This window comes from Olea europaea, chromosome 6, assembly GCF_002742605.1.
Source record: "Olea europaea var. sylvestris chromosome 6, O_europaea_v1, whole genome shotgun sequence".
Lineage (NCBI taxonomy): Eukaryota > Viridiplantae > Streptophyta > Magnoliopsida > Lamiales > Oleaceae > Olea > Olea europaea.
Window position 1 is genome coordinate 28,400,841 of NC_036242.1, and position 22,099 is coordinate 28,422,939.

A 22,099-nucleotide genomic window follows, 5' to 3' on the forward strand; every position below is an offset into this window, starting at 1 on the left:
CTATATTTCTATGGATGATGCAATTATACAAGAATGCATGAATTTTTATGAACACCTTATGAATTGCATAAAGCATAGGGGTATATTTCTATCCCCTATCGAACCCTATGTTAATTTTTATTATATCGAATCCATTCCCCTTCTTTCGAATGCAAAGAATAAATCATCTAAACTCACATAACATATGGCCAATAATTATGGAAGCAATCAAATCATATAAATCAAACAATTGTCCAACCGAAACTTTATATTGAATTTATGAAATAAAGGAGATTAAATAATCAAAGGTTCATCGATTTCCTAATGAATAAAAACCCTAGCCTATGATCATAATTACAGAATCAAGAATTAAAACTAAATTAAAAGATATAAAGAATACACCCGTATGATAATCCTTCAATTTTGTGTGTAATCTTCAATTCCTTCTTGAATCCTTGTGAAATCAAGCCCAAGATTGTGTTTCTTGCTTTCAAATTGAGTGTATTTCTTCTCCCTGGTCGTTCCTTCCTTCAATTTGATGATTTTGGGTATTTATATCGCGTCAAAATCAAGTAGGAAAAGAGTTTCAACGAAAATAAAAAATTGCAACGGAGGCCCCCAAAGTATCACTATGCGACCGCATAGAAGGTTTCTATGCGGTCGCATAGACCAATAAATTTTCCCCCAAAATTTCCTGCAACCATCTATGCGACCGCATAGATGGTTACACTATGCGGTCGGATAGACTAACCAACTATGAAGTCTTTACATTTTGGTCCCTGAACTTTCCTTGTTGCTTCTCTTGACTTCTTTCTTCGATTTCTTCATCTTTTCAACAAATGTTATCCTCCAATTGATGATTGAAACCATCGAATCTCTTGCCACTCATTCGGCTTATCTTTTGAGTATTTGCACTTTAGTCCTCCAACTTTTAACTGTCTTCATTTCAGTCCCTCTTTGATTCTTTCTTCCTCCACTTGTTTTGCTTTGTCCTTGAGCTCATACTCAGCATGTTTTTACTCTCATTTTTCATTTAGCTCGACTTCTCAATATTTGCACCTTTGGTCCTCGAACTATCAATTTGTTGCTTTTTGGTCCTTCTTCGGCTCTTTTTTCCTGAATTCCACAATTTTCATTGAATTACCTACAATGCATGAATTTAACTAGATTAAGTCACAATTCAACCATTTTATCCATGTTTAAGTCATGTTTGTGAACCAAATCAGTGTGTAAAAACATACTTATCAAATCCCCCAAACTTAAACTATTGTTTGTCCTCAAACAATGCAGTGACTCAATGCTAAACAAACATGGCTTAATAGCTTGCCGTGTCTCAGGATTGGAACTTAGCATTAACAATAAAACAATATCAATAGTGCGAGAATAAAATTAACCTTTACTCATCAAATGCAATACTTAACGTGTGTGTGTGAACTCATGCCAACATATCAAGCTTATGAATGGTTTATTCCTGACCCATAGTGGTCAAATTTATCCTTACATCACTCGAGAGATACACAACCCCCCAAATTTATTCTTTTCACTCTATTATCTCGGGGTGTGTTCTAAGATTGGGAGTTTAACAACTATAATCCTTACCCTCTCTTAGTTTGGATATATTTTACCCTTACAAGTACACATATCAACAAGTAGAGACTCTCTTTAGTTTGATTGTTTCAACCTTTAGGCTCAAACTAAGCCACTTACCTCGCATCAAGGTTAAAGTTATATCAACCAAATGTCCAACAAGGGCCCCTTTTTTTTTCTCATCTTCTCATTTGCTTTCTATATAACCCGTGTAACGAGTTTTAGGCGATGACTCCCAAACCAGTTGGTCTTAGGGCACCAGGTTTTAAACCCTTGCAGCCTTATTCACCCGAGTTATAAATGCTCGATAAGATGAATTTTTGTCAACTTCTCCTTTTTATTGCTTTCTATATGACCCCTGTAACGAGCTTTAGGCCGATAATTCCCAAACCAGTTGGCTTTAGGATATCAGGTTTTAAACCCTAACAGACTTACTTGCTCGAGTCATAAAGGCTTTTGAGAGAAGTGATGATTTTCCCATGTTTATTTTATGCCCTTTACTTGTTTTTCTAGACATTTGATCTCAAAAACCGTCCTCAACTTAAAGCTTTCACCTATTTCTCACCTTTTGGGTCTAGGCAATCCACACAATATAATTTCATGCACTGAGCCCCTACTTATCTCCATGTTTTCCTATAGTGGCTCAACCATCTCCAAACTATCTTAAGGTGGTTTAACGGGTTAATGTTATAGAGGATTAACCTAGGTTTCTCATATTTTACTCCAACAATCCCAATCAATAACTTAACATGAAAGCATGAGTGGCGTGCAAAAGAATGTCAAGCATTGCATCAATAAGTATTCGCTAATTAAATCCTGTACTATATCCACAGTTCTAGTTTACACCTGTCCAATAATCACATCATAGCCGGCAAGGCTACCAAACCCACAGAAGCATGCAAAAGTAAAATCAACACTCATTCATCACACATGCATCATGTAGAATGTAGTCAAATTAATGATTGATTGTGAAAATGCCTATTAATTACATGCCGAATATTTGTTTGAAAATTATGCTACCATCCCTCAAACTTATACAGTACATTGTCCTCAATATAAATGTAAAGTTAGAAAAGCATAATTTAAAAATATATACACAACTTGGCAAATAGAGGTAAACAACACTCCCCTGATCAAAGTGGTGGTTGTGGTGTGTAGCTGGGACCCACAGCATGATCTTCAGGAGGAGATGGAATGTGAGATAGGATTTGTCTCATCAACTCTGTCTGCTGTGCTTGCTCGGCCTGAATGGATTGAAGCCTATTCTCCATACTTTCTAATCGATCTCAAGTTTCGTTCACTCGCCACTATATGCCATCCATTCTCCCAGCATACATGTTGAACCTACCATTCATGGTCTCCACTTTCCTTCGTGCCGCTGTGGCTTCGTTCAAAGCACCCCTTGTGTAGTCCCGGGAAGAGTAGAGGTCTCTCTGCACTTTGTCAATAGTGGTAGCCATGGTCTCGAAACTATGCTGGAGATGTTGTATGTCTCGGCTAGTTCCAGTGGTAGTGGCGAATATCTGCCTCAATACCTGATTGTCCATATCAACCTGGGGTGGTGGTGGAGGAATTTGAGGCATATCAAAGTCTGCATCTGCTTGACCTTCCTCATTCAATTGCTGTCGTCGCCATGCGTTTTCTAATTTCTGTTGGTGTTTCAGTCTCGCTCGGTCTTGGGCCTCTAGTGTGGATTGCTTGATGAAGGGCTTGGCTTTTCCGGTGCTTCCCCAGGTTGAATTGGTATGCCTGCTGCTCGACATATTCCACTTATCAGACTGGGAAAAATCAGAGAGTCGTGCCTATCACCCCAAGTGCCTGTACCCTGGATTTGGTTGTAGATATATGTGGCTAGATCAATCTTGTTTCCTCTAACCAAATGGTATATGAATCTAGCCTTTAGATTTGTAAATGTTGTTCTGTGGGATATAGGCTCGATGTTGTGGTACATGAATAACCATAAAATTGCTATGGATGGGGTGAGATCTATCTGATACCAGTCTGTTGTAGGTAGAGGCCAAGCGTTTTCACGTCCCAACAAAATTTCGGCAACCTCATTCCAGTTGAAGTCTTCTGGGATAGGGACGACATTATTCCAGGATAAATGATAGTAGTCATGAATTACCTCTGGTGAGAACATAATCCACTTGCCCCTAACCCATGTCTGATGTAAGTGTTCCGATCCGGGAGTGTCGATTTCTATGTTGAAATTTGCATAAAACTCATTTGCTAGATTATCATACACTGGATGAGGTCTTTCTATCACCTTTTCCCAGCCATAGTTGTGAATCAGATATGCTATTTCAAAGTTGGGAAAATCTTCCAGCTTAACTGGCCTCTCGGGAATTATTACCCAATTACGCACAACATTGGCGTATTAGGCTGCTGTATCTAATGAAAGGAATCTTCTAACACCCTCTTCGGGTTCTCTTGTTCGGGCCGTTCCAGATGAGGAGCCGACTTTCTCTTTTCCCTTTGAAGTTCTTTTAGGAGGCATCCTGAAAAAAGAAGTACACAATATCAATCACTTGGTATAGGAATAACGGGCATTAATAATCTTTGAATTCATAATCCCCCAAACTTTCTTCAACATGCACATGTACGTGTGCTTATGCAATTTTTCAAAACATGAATCATCAATATATATCTAACATTTCATAAGTATGGAAAACTCAAAATTATGGCTCGAACATGCATTTTTAGAAAATTTGACCCATGACCAAGTGACCAACTTTGGCCCCGGGCATCACCGAGAAATATCGAAATTTTCCGGGGCAAGTTTTGGACATGTGAAAGTACTCAATGACATCTAGCATATATCCAAATTTCACCTTAATCGGAGGTCGTTTGCATAAAAAAACATAGGGACGAAGATAGTGACGTGAGTGAATAAGGTTAGCCATGAAGTGCCTTTGTGAATTCAAATGTTAGGGTAGTGGTTTTCAAATTAAATATCACATGATTGTTCGGAAAAAATGCTACACAATAACGATGTAAACTATTGCATAAGTGAAAAATCCAAGAATTCAAAACATGCGTCAATGTGGCATTTCGTCGAACATGTGGTGTGCAATGTTAGTTTCTTCCTATTTCTTAAACAACCCTACCATGAAATTTTCCCAATTCACAACACCATAATAAATCATTACACATTCTAACTAATTCCACACATTGAAACTAAATGTGAAAATGAAGCTCGAAATAAATTGGGATTAGAACTCGTACCTTGGCTTGACAAGTTGGAATCTTGATTTGTTTCACTAAAGATGGATATCCAAGCACTTGTGTGATTAGTGTGTGCAAGTATGAAGTGTGAGGGTAAAGTGAGTAGTGTGCAAGTGTGAAGTGTGTGCAAGTGAATGGGTGAAGTGGGAGATTGGTCTCGAGTGTGAGTGAGAGGGGGGGAAATTTGGGGTTTAATTGTGTGGTCACGGGTTAAAACCCGTGACCACTACACTATGCGACCGCATAGTGTTGCACTATGTGACCGCATAGTGCAAACAATTTCCCCGGTTACATTTTTGGATGCGGTCTATGCGGCCGCATAGACCAAACCGGGTGTATTACTTTTTTTTTTTTTTTAAATCAATCCATGAATGAAAATTTAAACTACCCCGAAATCGATTTTTCACTTAAAAATTTTGACTTGAAAAAAGGAATATGCTTATCGAAAACTTGGCACCAAAATCGATTTTTCATAAATGTTGCCCCGCATTCTGAAAACTTAACCAAAACGAACATCTTCGCACATCGGAATGCTTGACACACACTCGAACACCCAAACACTTCATTTAGCACCCATTCATGCAACATTAAACGTGTAGTGCCTAGGCTATCATGCAAAATATGATCGATGACCTACGAAACAAACTAAACTCAAACAAATTCCTAAACAAATGCAATGTAATAAAATAAATTTAAGGATACAGTGGGTTGTCTCCCACTCAACGCTAGGTTATAATCAATAGCTCGACTTTACCATATTGTGTCATTCTGGCGATCCAAGATGGACGGTAGACTTGTCCTTTGAAAAATAACCGCCCCAATAGTACTTCAAACGCTGTCCATTAACTTTGAATGTCCCATTGCTGTCGTGAGTGATCTCAACCGCTCCATGTGGAAACGCTTGTGTAATGGTATATGGACCAGACCAGACCATCTCGATCTCAATTTTCCTGGAAACAGCTTAAGCCTGGAGTTGTAGAGTAGCACTTTTTGCCCCACCTTGAAATCACGCCTCTGAATATGCATGTCATGCCATTTCTTGGTGCGCTCTTTGTAGATCTTTGAGTTCTCATAGGCTTCCATTCTGAGCTCATCCAGTTCATTCAGTTGTAACAGCCATTTTTCACCCGCAGCATTCAAATCCAAGTTCAATTTCTTCATTGCCCAGTAAGCATGATGTTCGATCTCAAGAGGTAGATGGCATGCCTTCCCGAAAACCAGTCGATATGGAGACATTCCTATAGGAGTCTTGAATGCAGTCCTATAGGCCCACAAGGCATCATCCAGTTTTTTTGACCAATCCTTTCGTGATGAGTTGACTGTGATTTCGAGTATTTGCTTCAATTGCCTATTGGATACTTCGACATGTCCGCTGGTTTGGGGATGGTATGGGTGGCTATACGGTGCTTAATGCCATATTTCGCTAACAACTGCTCGAATTGACGATTGCAGAAATGTGTGCCCCCATCACTGATTATGGCTCTTGGTGTTCCAAACCGGGTAAAAATGTTCTTCTTTAAAAACTCAATCACCACTTTCCCATCATTAGTAGATAGTGCAACATCCTCGACCCACTTCGATACATAATCCACAGCCACTAATATGTATTGATTTGAAAAAGATGGTGGGAATGGTCCCATGAAGTCGATCCCCCAGACGTCAAATAATTCCACCTCTAAGATACTTTTCAAAGGCATCTCATTTCTTCTAGATATGTTACTCGTGCGCTGACATCGATCACACCTTTTTACAAATTCAAAAGCATCTTTAAAGAGTTTAGGCCAGTAAAAACCTGATTGAAGAATCTTCGCAACTGTTTTCGAAGCGCCAAAATACCCTGCATATATAGATGAGTGACAGTTTTCTAATATCAAAGGTACCTCTTCCTCTGGTACACAGCGACGAACAATTTGATCAGCCCCCCGCCTGTAGAGAATGGGATCTTCCCAAAAATAATACTTCAATTCAGCGAAGAATTTCTTCTTCTGGTGACTTGAATAATCTGGCGGTATGATAGACCTCGCGAAATAGTTAACTATATCTGCATACCAGGGTGTTTCCATCACACCAAAAATCTGTTCGTCTGGGAAGATTTTGTTTATTTTCACTGTCTCTGTCCATTCTGTGTCCTCAAGCCGAGATAGGTGGTCCGCCACCACGTTTTCACTGCCTTTCTTATCCTTAATTTCCAAGTCAAACTCTTGAAGTAGTAATATCCAACGAATGAGACGTGGCTTAGCATCCTTTTTTCCATTAAGTACCTGATAGCGGCATGATCTGTGTAGACTATGACCTTCGACCCCACAAGGTATGATCGAAATTTGTCAAATGCATAGACTACAGCAAGAAGCTCTTTCTCCGTAGTGGCATAATTTAACTGAGTATCGTTCAAAGTCTTACTTGCATAGTAGATCACGTGAAATACCTTATTCCTTCGTTGACCCAACACGGCTCCCACAACATAATCACTGGCGTCACACATTGATTCAAATGGCAGATTCCAATCCGGTGTGATAATTACAGATGCTGAAGTCAACTTCTCTTTCAAAGTGTTAAAGGCCTGCAGACACTCATCAATAAACTCAAATGAAACCTTCTGTAGAATCCAGCGTGCCCAAGAAAACTGCGAACACCCTTCATTGAGGTAGGTGGTGGTAAATTCTCGATCACCTGAATCTTTGCCCTGTCCACTTCAATACCCTTTGCTGAAATTTTGTGTCCCAACACGACGCCTTTCTGTACCATGAAGTGGCATTTCTCCCAATTTAACACCAAGTTGGTCTCCGTACACCGTTGTAGCACAAGACTTAGATGCTCCAAGCACTCATCAAACGAAGATCCAAACACAGAGAAGTCATCCATGAATACCTCGATGAATTTCTCAATCATGTCTGAGAAAATAGCCAGCGGGAGCGTTGCATAATCCAAATGGCATTCTTCTGTATGCAAAGGTACCATAGGGGCAAGTGAAAGTGGTCTTCTCCTGATCGTCTGGTGCCACTGGAATCTGATTATACCCGGAGTACCCATCTAGGAAACAATAGTGCGAATGCCCTGCTAATCTCTCCAGCATCTGATCAATGAACGGTAATGGAAAGAGATCCTTTCGAGTAGCTGTGTTTAGTTTACGGTAGTTAATGCAAACTCTCCATCCAGTCACTGTCCGTGTAGGAATCAACTCATTTTTCTCATTTTCTATCACTGTGATTCCTCCTTTCTTGGGAACAACTTGCACCGCACTGATCCATGCACTATCTGATATTGGATAAATAATGCCTGCATCGAGCAACTTCAATACCTCAGCTCTAACCACTTCCTTCATGTGTGGATTCAATCTCCGCTGTCCATCAATGCTTGGTTTAAATTTTTCCTCCATGAGTATCATATGCATGCATATAGACGGGCCGATCCCTTTGATATCTGCAATTGACCATCCAATGGCTGCTTTATTCTCCCTTTGCACTCGAAGTAATTTCTCTTCCTCTACCTCACTGACAGTGCTTGATATAATAACCGGTAGTGTAGAAGATTCCCCCAGGTACGCATATCGAAGATGTGGTGGCAGTTGTTTGAGTTCCAATTTGGGAGGTTTCAGAATAGATGGCACTGATTTTGCAGTCCTAGTTCCTAGCTCTTCATAGTAGTGTCTGCGCATATATGGCTGGTTACTCTCCAAAAACCAAGCACATGGCTCAATCTCACTTGAATCAGAATGGGTGGATTGTGAATGTGCAATGCATGCCTCGTATGCATCGGAAGGATGATGTAGCCGAAATGTGTCTTGAACTATTCGATCGACTACATTGATCTGGAAACAACTGTCTGACTCAGTAGGGAATTTCATTGCTTTGAACATGTTGAATGAGATTTGCTCGTCACCAAGCCTCAATATCAGGTGCCCCTTCTGAACATCTACAATCGCTCTCCCAGTGGCTAAGAAAGGTCGCCCCAAAATGAGTGGAACATCCTTATCTTCTTCCATGTCCAAGATAAGAAAATCGGCTGGAAATATGAACTTCTCCGCTTTTACCAGCACGTCTTCAATGATTCCTCTTGGATGTGTAAGGGATCTATTTGCTAACTGCAATGTCACTATTGTGGCTTTTGCTTCTCCCAAGTCGAGTTTCCTGAAAACAGAAAGAGGCATTAGATTAATACTTGCACCCAAATCACACAAAGCTTTATCAAAATGACAGTCTCCAATAGTGCAGGGTACAGTAAAACTCCCTGGATCTTTCAGTTTTGGAGGTAGCTTTCTCTAGATTCTGGCGATGTATTCCTCAGTCAACATTACTGTTTCGTGTTCTTCTATCTTTCGCTTGTTGGAGAGGATATCCTTCAGGAATTTTGCATAGCTCGGCATCTGGACAAATGCTTCAGCAAATGGGATGTTGATGTGCGATTTCTTGAAGACTTCAAGGAACTTACTGTATTGCTGATCCATTTTATGCTTTCTCAACCTTTGTGGAAACGGAATAGGAGGCTCATGAGGGTTAACAGGATTAGTATTTTTACCCTGTGATGTCTTGGAATTCCTCTTAACCTCATCTCCTGTTGCATTGTCAGTTTGCTCCACAATTTCTTCCTCCAAGGTTTGCGTTGATTCCTTGTTGGCTCCCGAACTTTTTACATGCGGTTCCGGTAGTTGTACTCCACTTCTGGTTGTTATAGCCTTTACATGTTCCTTAGGGTTAATTTCAGTATTGCTGGGTAGGTTTCCCGGTGCTCTACCCGTCATGGAAATTGCCATCTGTCCTACTTGTGTCTCCAAGTTCTTGATCGCTGCACTTTGATCTTGAAGCGTTGTTTCCGTCCTTCGCATAAATTGGTTATTGGCTTCCATGTACTGATTGGTTTGTGCCATAAATTTCTCGAACATATCCTCCAATGGTGGCTTTTTGTCTTGCTGCTGATATTGCCCTTGTGGTCTGTTTTGATTCTGATTAGCCCACGAGAAATTTGGGCGTTTTCTCCAGCCTGGATTGAAGGTTTCTGAATGTGGGTTATTACGCTAGCGTTGACCCCATTGTACGAATTCTGCATGTTCTACTCCTTGTGCTAGAATTGGGCAAGTAGCAGTACTGTGATCTGCTCCACATTCTTCACAACTCTGCTTCATAACTTGCTTAGCAGTGGCGGTTTATGAAATGCTTTCAACCTTATGGAATAAGGAATCTATTTTCGCCGACAGTGCTGAGTAAGTATCTACTTCATACACCCCAGGTGCTCTCTTCTGAACTACTCGATCTGTAGACCACATAGCTGAAGTTGTAGCCATCGTCTCAAATAGCTCCCAGGGTCCGTCAATTGTTCTTGTAGAGATAGACCCGTCAGATGATGCATCCACCATACTCTTGAATGATGGGAGTAATCCAGTGTAGAAAAATATGATCTGGGTCTTCTTGTCAAAGCCATGTTGCGGGCACTTCCTTAGCATGTTTTTGAAACGGTTCCATGCCTCTTCAAATGATTCTGACTCGATCTGGTTGAATATTGAGATGTCATGCCGCATTTTAGCTACTTTAGCTGGCGAGAAGAACTTGGTGCAGAATTTATGAGCTAGCTCGTTCCAAGTAGTGATGCTTCCGACAGGGAGTGAATCTAGCCATTCAAGTGCTTTATCCCTCAAGGTGTGCGGGAACAAGCGCAATCTTATAGCATCATCGGAGATACCTTGGTATCTGAAGTGTTGACACATATCAAGAAATCGAGATATGTGTGTATGCGGATTCTCACTAGCCATCCCATGGTATTGATGCCCATTCTGAAATAGTTGAATCACGTTTGTCTTCAGTTGGAAGTTCGGTTGCCCAAATGGAGGATATATAATACTAGATTGACTTTGCACCACCAATGGTGCCATGAAATCCCCAAGTACCGTATTTCCATCCTCTTCCACTGCTAAACCTTCGTTGAGTGGAATTCCCAGTCGATTTTGCTCGTTAGCCATTTGTTGTACCACTTTTGCTTCCCTTTGCCTGTGACGAAATGTGCGTTCGATCTCTGGATCTATACGGACCAAGTTTTGATCAGGTGCTCCTTGCATACAAGCCCTGATATGGCAGAATTAACACAAAAATTCAATATAAACAATAATAAAATAAATCTAATAAAATTAACAAGTACTAAACTAAATAAGTTCGAATTAGTGTCACAAAAGATAGAATTAAAACTAAAATTCAATCCCCGACAACGGCGCCAAAAACTTGTTCACAAAATGTTTCTTTCAATTTTAAAACCCACCGCAAGTGTACGGTTCGTTAACAAGTAGTAAAATGGACTATGAGTCCAAGTATCATTCCCACGAGGATTGAATTAGCTCCAATTAGACTAATGTGACCTTAATCGAATCTAATTGAATGAAAATTTGGTTTAAATGTGAAAACCCCTAATTGTGGGAGAAATCCCCAATTTGAAACCCTAATTTTTAAAGAAAACCCTAATTTCGAAATTGGAAACCCTAATTTCGAAAGTTCACTAATTGAATGACTCAAAAACTCAATTAAAATGTAAATACGCAATTTTTGGAAGTTAATGTATAGAAATAAATTGAAATGCAATCATTAGGATCTCGAATCCCCAATTGACTATTAAAAACCCTAATTTCACAAATTCAACGAATCGATGGAAAAATGCCAATTCAATGTTCCTAAACCTATCCAATATACTCTCTCGATATTTACTGAATCTACTCTTGCACACCACCAGCCTATATTTCTATGGATGATGCAATTATACAAGAATGCATGAATTTTTATGAACACCTTATGAATTGCATAAAGCATAGGGGTATATTTCTATCCCCTATCGAACCCTATGTTAATTTTTATTATATCGAATCCATTCCCCTTCTTTCGAATGCAAAGAATAAATCATCTAAACTCACATAACATATGGCCAATAATTATGGAAGCAATCAAATCATATAAATCAAACAATTGTCCAACCGAAACTTTATATTGAATTTATGAAATAAAGGAGATTAAATAATCAAAGGTTCATCGATTTCCTAATGAATAAAAACCCTAGCCTATGATCATAATTACAGAATCAAGAATTAAAACTAAATTAAAAGATATAAAGAATACACCCGTATGATAATCCTTCAATTTTGTGTGTAATCTTCAATTCCTTCTTGAATCCTTGTGAAATCAAGCCCAAGATTGTGTTTCTTGCTTTCAAATTGAGTGTATTTCTTCTCCCTGGTCGTTCCTTCCTTCAATTTGATGATTTTGGGTATTTATATCGCGTCAAAATCAAGTAGGAAAAGAGTTTCAACGAAAATAAAAAATTGCAACGGAGGCCCCCAAAGTATCACTACGCGACCGCATAGAAGGTTTCTATGCGGTCGCATAGACCAATAAATTTTCCCCCAAAATTTCCTGCAACCATCTATGCGACGGCATAGATGGTCACACTATGCGGTCGGATAGACTAACCAACTATGAAGTCTTTACATTTTGGTCCCTGAACTTTCCTTGTTGCTTCTCTTGACTTCTTTCTTCGATTTCTTCATCTTTTCAACAAATGCTATCCTCCAATTGATGATTGAAACCATCGAATCTCTTGCCACTCATTCGGCTCATCTTTTGAGTATTTGCGCTTTAGTCCTCCAACTTTTAACTGTCTTCATTTCAGTCCCTCTTCAATTCTTTCTTCCTCCACTTGTTTTGCTTTGTCCTTGAGCTCATACTCGACATGTTTTTACTCTCCTTTTTCATTTAGCTCGACTTTTCAATATTTGCACCTTTGGTCCTCGAACTATCAATTTGTTGCTTTTTGGTCCTTCTTCGGCTCTTTTCTCCTGAATTTCACAATTTCCATTGAATTACCTACAATGCATGAATTTAACTAGATTAAGTCACAATTCAACCATTTTATCCATGTTTAAGTCATGTTTGTGAACCAAATCAATGTGTAAAAATATACTTATCAACTGCACATGCACAATCTTAAAGGATAGTTGAAATTATTATTTATATTCATCTCGAGAGGTCCAAGAAAAGCTTGCACTTGATTGCTAAAGCTATTTTTATTCAAGCTTATGGGCAATGCTGCCCTCAATACTTCCCCATTTTCAGTGCATATATTTTCACGCCTTTATAATTGATGCTCCCAATGTTTCTGTATCATTCAGAGCTACGAGGTAACCAGGTGATATAGACTGCAATAGAACAAGATGATATATGAAGGGCGCTCTTTGAAAGATGCTAGTTCATTGCGTCCTTTTATTGAAGAAACGATTTGTTTTATGTCGTTTGGTTATTTCGGGAATTTCGTTAGTCAACAAATTCATATAGTTTCATGTCAGTTGAGTTCTCTGTTTCTTGAGCACTAATTTGCTTACACTACCTCCGTTAAATTAATTTTTATTTTTTCTTTCATATTTTCGACCACATAATCTTCCATAAAATAAAATTACACATAAATCGAATTTTTTTTTAACCGCCCATCACTCAAAAAAAAAAAAACAATCTTTTAACCCATTAAAATTTGAAATAATGGGAGGCCACCTAATAATTTTGCCTAAATACTACAAAAAATTTAGGCTCGCAACACTTGTTGGCAAAAGAAATTTCTTCCGAACATAATCAGGTTTCCTGAATTAACTAAAGGGTTTGGATCCCTCAAAATGAAATGTTATGCTTGTAAGAACTCTGTTCCATGAAGGCAAAGATTTCTTGGATATTTTTTGTCCGTAAATCTTTTCATTTTTCTAAATCAAATTACATTTTTTCCATTCATAATGGTATCGATTTTATTCTTCTAGACGACTTAAAGGTTTGAACATAGACGTATTTTAAATAAGCAAATAAATAAATAAATATGATCATACATTTGTCCCTCATTTTAAGAATATTAATAGAATATTATACTAAAATTGACTTTCAAGACGAGTTTCGCTACTTAATAGAAGATCAAGGATAATAGTGTAATGGGAAAAAGGCTATGAACATATATGTAGCTATAAATTTAATTTGTACAGAAACAGTATCTTTTTTGCTGTTTATTAGTCAATTTGCATTACATCAGAATCCTTTCTCTAATTGCTGTAGAAACACAATCTTTTTGGATGTTTCATATTTTTTGTACGTTACATTAGAACCCTTGCCTTAATTTCTATAGAAAATTATATTTTTGTTGTTTCGTATTTATATTGCATTACATTGAAAAGCCAATTTATTTTTAGTGGGGAAAAAAAGTTTTAAGAAACTATTGTATTTGTTAACTTTTTGGAGGAACAATATTTTGTAGGCTGAAGTTGCTTGGATTCGATATTGCTTCTGAGGGTCGAGTCTGAATTTCTGCTGACTAGAAGCAGAGATGGGAGAGAGAAAAGTATTGAACAAAAATTACCCGCCGGACTTCGATATAGCTAAGATTCCCCATCGACGACAGCCGAAGAACCAACAGATCAAGGTTCGCATGATGCTTCCCATAGGCATCCGCTGTGGCACTTGTGGGAATTATATTTATAAGGGTACCAAATTTAATTCCTGCAAGGAAGATGTCATCGAAGAGGTACATGCAACAATATAAGTACTACTTCTATGTTGTTCTAATTGATTGTTTTGACTAATAAGATGTTCTTTGATTTGATTTTTAGTTATGGGTATTGCTCAGTATTTGTCTAGGGTCTCTGCAATCTTCCAATTTTATGGTTTTAAGATTTGGTCTTTATATTTTGAAGTCCCCGAGGACTCTGGAAGTCTGGGGTTCTATTTAATAGATATTTTCCCACTGAACTGGATTGGTTTTCTTTTAATATTGGTTAAAGCTAGCGGGTCTCATTTTATTTAGATAAATTGTAAAACAGTTGAAGAAGATTGGAATCTTGATGATGGTCAACAATAATCACCGTACTGTAGCTACGAATTAAGTTAGTTTTGTTTTGCCTTTCATTATAAACTTCTTATAATTTAAAGGTCAAAATCAAACTTTACTTTTAAATAAACATTCTTAGGACTCATAATTTCAGCAATTTATAGTGAAACACGAACAAGTACTTGGTTATGTTAATTCTTGGATCTCTCTTTCAATAAGTATACTTTTTATTAATTTCTGCTCATAGTTTCATTATTTAACTAAATTGTGCATGTTACATTTATTTGCAGACCTATCTCGGAATCTAAATTTTCTGGTTCAATTTCAAATGTACTAAATGCTCGGCTGAAATAACATTCAAGACGGATCCACAGAATTCTGATTACATCGTTGAGTCTGGTGCAACTGGAAATTTCGAACCTTGGCGTGCAGAGGATGAAGTGAATAATTATTTTACTTGATATCTGAATACCCTTCATATTTATGTAAAGCCTTTTTTTTATTTTTGCACATACTTGTTTAAGGTTTCACTAATTGTTATTTCATTCTTGATAGGTAATAGATGAAGAGAAAAAGAAAAGGAATGCTGAAGAGATGGGAGATGCCATGAAATCGTTGGAGAATAGAACCTTGGACTCCAACAGAGAAATGGATATCCTAGCTACTTTGGATGAAATGAAGTCTATGAAGGTTATCATTTGATCAAGTGATGTGCTGTATGATTGTTTTCTAATCACTTCTTGATACTTGTTTCCCTTTTGGGGTCTTTTTAACGCTTGGTATGGCTCATATTATTTTCCTTTCTTTTTTAGTCAAGACATGCAATTGTGAGTGTAATGCAATGCTTGAAGCTTTGCAACGCTCAAATGAGGCAAAGGTGAGATGCTGATGCTAGTTTAGCATAGAAGATGTGTTCTCTCTCTCTCTCTCTCTCTCACATGCGCACACACAAGATTTATGTTTTTGTGAGCTGGGAGATGCTTCATAATCACTTGTCAGTTATCTGAAGTATGATTTCTGAATATTTATGTCATAATTCTAATCTTCTAACCTTACTGCATTGATGGATGCTAGTAGTGTGGTGGTTATATGTCTGCACTCAAAGAAATGGTAAAAAAATAGAAAACCTGGCTGGTCTGTTCATGAGACTTCTTTCTGAATGTTGATTCCTTAATTTATAGTAACATTTAGTCAGTTAACTGGGTAAAGCTAGCAATAGTAAAGTGATTTTGGAGTTTTTTCTTAATACTTGTTAGGATCTAACAACAATAACAAAGTAACCACTATTAGGATCATAACGGAGAAAAGGGAAGTTGATAATCTAATTTTTGAAACAATTTTATTATTATTTTTAATCATAATTTCAAAATTATTCAGGAGTTGGTCCGTAACAATGTTAGTAGTAGTCTTATTTATCAATTTATCCTGGATTAATAAATTTTATTTTCAATCTTTCTGCATGCTTGTTCAAACTACTTCCTACCTTGAATCTTAGTATAATTTGGACTTTTATTTTGATAGGAAAGGAAGTTGGAAGAAGAGGATGAAGCTCTTATAAAGGTTGTGTTCAAGGTGAACATCTGTTGTCAAATTCTTATCATTATGGTTTGTATTTATTGTTATTACTGTTATTGCTTTGTTTCTTTGTGTATTTCTTCACATTGGGCATTGCTTGGTTTAATTATTTACTAAGGGACCACGAGAGCCTACTGTTATTAGAAGGATTGATGATGAGGATATCGATGATGAAGAATATTTTCCCATGTTTCCATTTGACAAAGAAGGAACGTCTGCTGATCATTCAAAGGTCGAGTTCTTTTCTTTGCCACCTAGTTGAGTTTTGCCCTATTTAAATTCTCTCTCTTTTCATTCAAATTAAAGTGGGTGGAGGAAAATCTAATTATAAAAATTGAGGTATTGTAAGTATTTTTCAGTAAAAAAGCTGGGGAAAACACATTCCTGGGTCACCCACTTATTTTGAACTTTCAGAGGGAGGAATAAGTAAAATGACAAGTTGCAACTAACCTTTATTTTTTGGTTTTCCATGCCCCCAACTTATTTATTTCCTTCACGGTGTTGTGAAACAAAATGGACTCTAAATGTGTAAATATCTTCTTCTTTTCTATTTGAAATGATCGATGTTGGTTTTAATTTTTTGCTTGAACATCTAGCAGAAAGGAGTAATGATATATAAATTTGCCATAACAACTTTTTATCTATTTCCATTAAGTACATAACATTGGCCATTGTGGTGAACCTGTGTATCCTATACACTTTTTATGTAGATGATGTTTTATCTATTTTTTCTTAACACATCAACTTTATTGAATATTATTAGTGGGGCAAACCTGTGTATCCAATTTTCTTGTTGACTAGAAAGGGTAACAAGTACCTGCACTCAGTGACTGGTTCCAGGAAGTGTTCCAAAAACTTCCGAATCTACAAGTTTTCTAGTAAAAAGATACTGATACTAAAGATTTAAAAATTTATCACTTGCAATAGCCAGTTTCATTCACTTGATGTACCCCTATTCATTTGTTCTCTCTTTTTGATTGACGGAGGTGTGATGCAAGATAAGTTAGGGTAAAGAATACTTGAAGTTAAGTCCATTTCATTTTTTAAAGGAGATAAGGGTGCTGATGGTTATTGTATAGCTATGGGGGTTGAGAACCATTTCATTGATCTAATTCTCTTTACGAGGCATGGGGTTTGCATGCCACACATAACTTAATTTTACAATTAGTAAAATAGAAAAAATTAACTAATTTTATAACCTCTGATTTAGTTAGGATGAGGCCTTGAAGAACTGGATTTCTGTAGCATGATCATTAGATCCTGAATCTACTAGTTACGCCAATCTTTTTATCACTTTATAAATTTGCTAGATTTGTCGGTATTCTCTGAGATACATTTATGTAAGCCTGCTAGTATATTTAGTTTGAATACTCAGGGCATTTACTTTTTATGCAGAGGAGAAAAGTATCCGAAAAACCTTATAATCCAACAGATTCTTTGACGAATGGTACTGTTCTTGACAGCTCTAGCAGTAAAGGTTAGTAACTTGACCTCTCGTTCCATTTTAAGTTATAATTTTTTGTTGATCTCCTCTTTTCCATGTTGTACTCTTGATTACCTAGCCATCTCTGTCTACTTAAATATGATAAAAACAAATGTACCACTTTCTCTGGAAGTATTACTGTTAACAAGTTTCTTTCGAATTCAAGGTTTCCAGTTCCGATAAAGACTTGAATATCTTGGCATTTGTATATAATATGCCTATGTTTGGTCCCCATTTTCTCACAAACTCATTTTTCCCGAAATTTATTTACAACCACACATTCTCCCATAAAATAGCATTACACGTAAATCGAAACTTTTTCTTATTTTTTAACCACATTCTAAAAAGAAAAAAAATCTCTAATCCAAAATACATTTTTCCAAAATTACATTTTAATGATCCCAAAAAAGGGCTACATTGCTAGTTTGTTGAATGTTGGATGCATCTAGCAATTTGTTTCCCATATATTAAATGACGCATAAATTGTGTGAATTTACTCTCTTTCACAAAGCACACCTCTCTCTTTAGCAACTACTGATTGTTGAAAGTTGGATTGGATTGGATTGGATTGGATTGATGTAATATGCCTGGTTACTCGTTTTGCCATGTCACTTATCACTAATTTTACTCTATGTTACTTGCAAAGATTGCCCTCTTTGAGATGGCCAGATAATATTAAATACTGTTGTGTTTTCTAAAATACTGAACAAACAAACATTGTGATTATTATAGGTAATACGCAAAGTTGAGGGGCTTCTGATAGTGGTAAATTCATTTTCAAGTCTTCAACGGTCACCGTTTCTATTCTTAAGAAACCACTTCCTAATTCCAATAGTTCCAAGCCAGCAAAGGAGGAGCCTAAGAATCAGGAGGCAGGACCCATCGCTATTGCAAGCAGTGGATTGCAATCATAATACCAACAATATGGAAGTGATGAAGATGATTGATAGTAGAAGAATCGCAAGTTGATATCAGTCTTCTTTTGATTTTCCTAGACTAAGCAGCGGCTTCACTTTTTTCCAGAAGCTGACCAATGTTTTTGATGAGGTCATCTACTTTTGGGCTTGTATTATCCACCTATGTTTGGACTTGTATTACCCATGGGCTGCCCAGGCCCAATCATTTTTTTTGCGTTTTGTAGTTCTATATATAGCCTTTGTAATGTTTAGTGAAAAGACAGATATGATGGAATTAATTGACTGTTGTAGGAGTGTTCTTTTCCACCGCCCTTTCTTTTCTTCTCTCCCCCTTCTTTCTTTCTTCTTCTTCTTCTCCCCTAGCTATTTCTTTACTGTGTGTATTCTGCTGCTTCTGCTAGTTTATTCAACTTTTATAGGTTCTGAATTTCTCAATCCATCCCACATCAAAGTGGTATCAGAGCTAAAACCTGGTTTATTTCATCAAGAGGCTGCTCAAATTTTCAAACTGGAAAACTGGGAATGGTTGATGTCTTTCTCCACCTCTTCCCATGAACCTTACTGTCATATTACTCCTTCACTTCTGTCATCGCTGCCTTCTCTTCCTTTGTTTTAACCACTACAACACCAGCCCACACGTAACTCCCACCACACTGCCCACTACTCCAACCACACCACACTCGTGACCGATAAAAGTACGTGTCAGTAACTTCCCCAAATCGCGACCCTATAAATTCGTGACCACCACCATTAAAATCAACAACCTAAACCCAAATCTCCTTTACCATGTCAACAGTAACAGCCCATACATACACAATCCCCAACCCGACCTCAGCCGCTGCCAGTAATCACGTCGCCATACTTAAAAAATCCAACCAAGCCCAATTAAAACACATCTCGCACTTCTACACAAATCCGATTCAACCGCCAAACACTTCCACTCCTACCATTCTAGCATCTGTTTGAAACCCAACTCCATTGCCATACCTTCATAATCGTAACCAGCCGCCCGCTGTCCCTCAACTGATGACCCAAGCTATCAAAGTTTTCCTTCGCCAACCACCTCCAAATTCGTAGAATCTCGACTCCACAATTACCACATCCCACGTCGCATTTTCATTGAACAGCCAGCTCCAGATTTTGGGTTATTGTGATTTCAACCTCTATTGATTTTGGGCCTTAGCTGTATTTGGGCTGTATTAAAGTTGGGCCATATGTTATTTAAGGCAGTGTGTGTTTTGGGCCTCTATTGGTGGTTGGACCTTGATTTGTAACAACTTTACTTATTTGATTTTGTAAGCTTTAAAAAAAACATAGAAAGAAAAAGAGAGAGAGAGAGAGACAAAAAAGAGAAAGTGACAAACAAAAAAAAGAGGGTAAAAAAAAGAGAGAAAAAAAATTGAGAATTTCCTAACATTGTTTTGCAGGTATATTTTACTTTGACTGATGAGTGCCACGTCTCAACAAACACGAGAATTTTCTGTCTTGACATCTCAACGAATCAATACAGTGTCTCCATGAATGAGGGAAGTTACTATTTCATCTATTTTTGGTTTATATTACTGTTTACTTTAGAATTACATTAATTAATTTCTTTGTGCTGCGGTATTCCTCACTTTTACCTAAAATTCACATAACCGACACCCTAGATCTATTCAAACTCGTCTTATTCACTTTTCATTTTTAACCTTTTACGTCATTACGTTGTTGACTAGTATTTGACCCGTGCTTTGTTATTTTACATAGATCAGCAATATTAGCTTGCCTTATTAGGATCTACATAATCCCACAAAAAAAAAATCGTAACTGCTCAAGTTTTTATTGTCTTTATGTGCAATTGTTGTTCATTGATCTCTTCATATGTTGCATTTAGTTGTTAGTACATTGCATGCAATTGCGGGTGGTAATCTTGTCATCTCTAGTGCTAATACTTTGACCATAGATCCTTCCCAATTTGATGCACTATCACGACAATTAGCCCAACTTGTCATTAATCAACAATGGTTTCAAACTCAATTAGTGACTGTCCAATCCGATATAGCTGCTACTCGTGAGGAGAGAAAGAACTTAGCTGCTAAAATGAGCCATTTTAATCAAATCCCTTATTCGACTGACGTTCATAAATCTAAAGTGATCCGTAATAGACAATATCATCATCGACAGAGTCATAAAAAATGCTTCCAATACGATCGTAGGGATAGGGATCAAGTTTGTGAGCAAGAACGAAGTTGTAATCGTTACAGTATTCATTCACTTTCTCGTCATAAGGAGAGTTTCTTTAGGGGCATTAAATTAGACACTCCTACTTTTGATGGTTGCTTAGATTTTGAAGTTTTTGCTCAATGAACTGCTCTTAAACAAGGGAATCGGTTAGTGACTGAGTATATTGCATAATTTGAGGAATTTCGAACCAGATGTCATGTCATTAAGGATGAGATCACAACTTTGAATAGGTTTAGCCAAGGTCTAAGAGATGATTTTAGGCGTGAACTTTTCCTTCGAGGTGTCACTACTCTTGATCACGCTTATTCTTTAGTATGAGATTATGAGTTGACTATTAGTACTCCATATGAAAAGCGCGATAACCATCATTCACCCATATCATTAGAGCCACCTCAACATAAGTCTGTCATAAAAACTTCCCCATCTAGTGCTTCTCCCATTTGGGAAAATAGGTGTAAAGTTCGTGATAGTCCAAGCCCCCCTCTCCATATAGAAGGCGTATTGACAACCATTCATCTGTTTCATTGGCTCCACTTCCTCCCGTTAAGTCCCTTCTAGGATCTCTCCCGTCTAATGTTCCTCCAACCATGGAAAATAAGGGTAAAATTTTTGAAACTCCAAGGACTTCTTCTCACTTGCTATGCATCAGCTGTAAGGATTTTGGCCACATCTCTTTCAAATGTCCTAAGCGAGCCTTAGTCATAGAATGTAATAGAAGAGTCGTTAGAAGATCTAGTATATGAACCTAAACTTGAAGATGTTGATGATGATAGTGAGGACACATCCTTAAGTGGCATCTAAACTCTTCCTGAGACTTAGATACTATATCCTATGATTTCACTAGGAACTTTTGGAGAACCCAATCGCATATGGCTAGCACTAAATCGAAATTCTCCACTGCAGACCAACCTCAGACTGATGGTTAAAATGAGGTTGTTAACCAAAGTCCTAGCAATTTATTCAAGTCTCTAGTCCAGAAAAATTTTGGAAATTGGGACTTGATCCCCCAACTGTTCAAATTGCATATAACACTTCTGTAAATCGATCTCTAGGTCTAAATCTCTTTAAAGATAGTCATGGTTTTAAGCCTGGGAGACCCTTAGATGTTATTCTCATGTCCCCACATGCTAGCACGTTGATGTCAAATGAGGTAGTTGTACCACATCTGCATGACATATTGAGATCAATAAACAACTTGAAACAAATAATGCATCATATAAACTTCGAGTTGATTTGCATAAACGACATTTTGAATTTAATATTATGGATTATGTTATATTGCAAG

At 37.5% G+C, this 22,099-nt stretch overlaps 1 pseudogene; it reads left to right on the plus strand.

Moving 5' to 3' along the window:
• Positions 1–14,115: 14,115 nt before the first annotated feature.
• Positions 14,116–18,588, plus strand: LOC111395358 (annotated as a pseudogene).
• Positions 18,589–22,099: the final 3,511 nt, after the last annotated feature.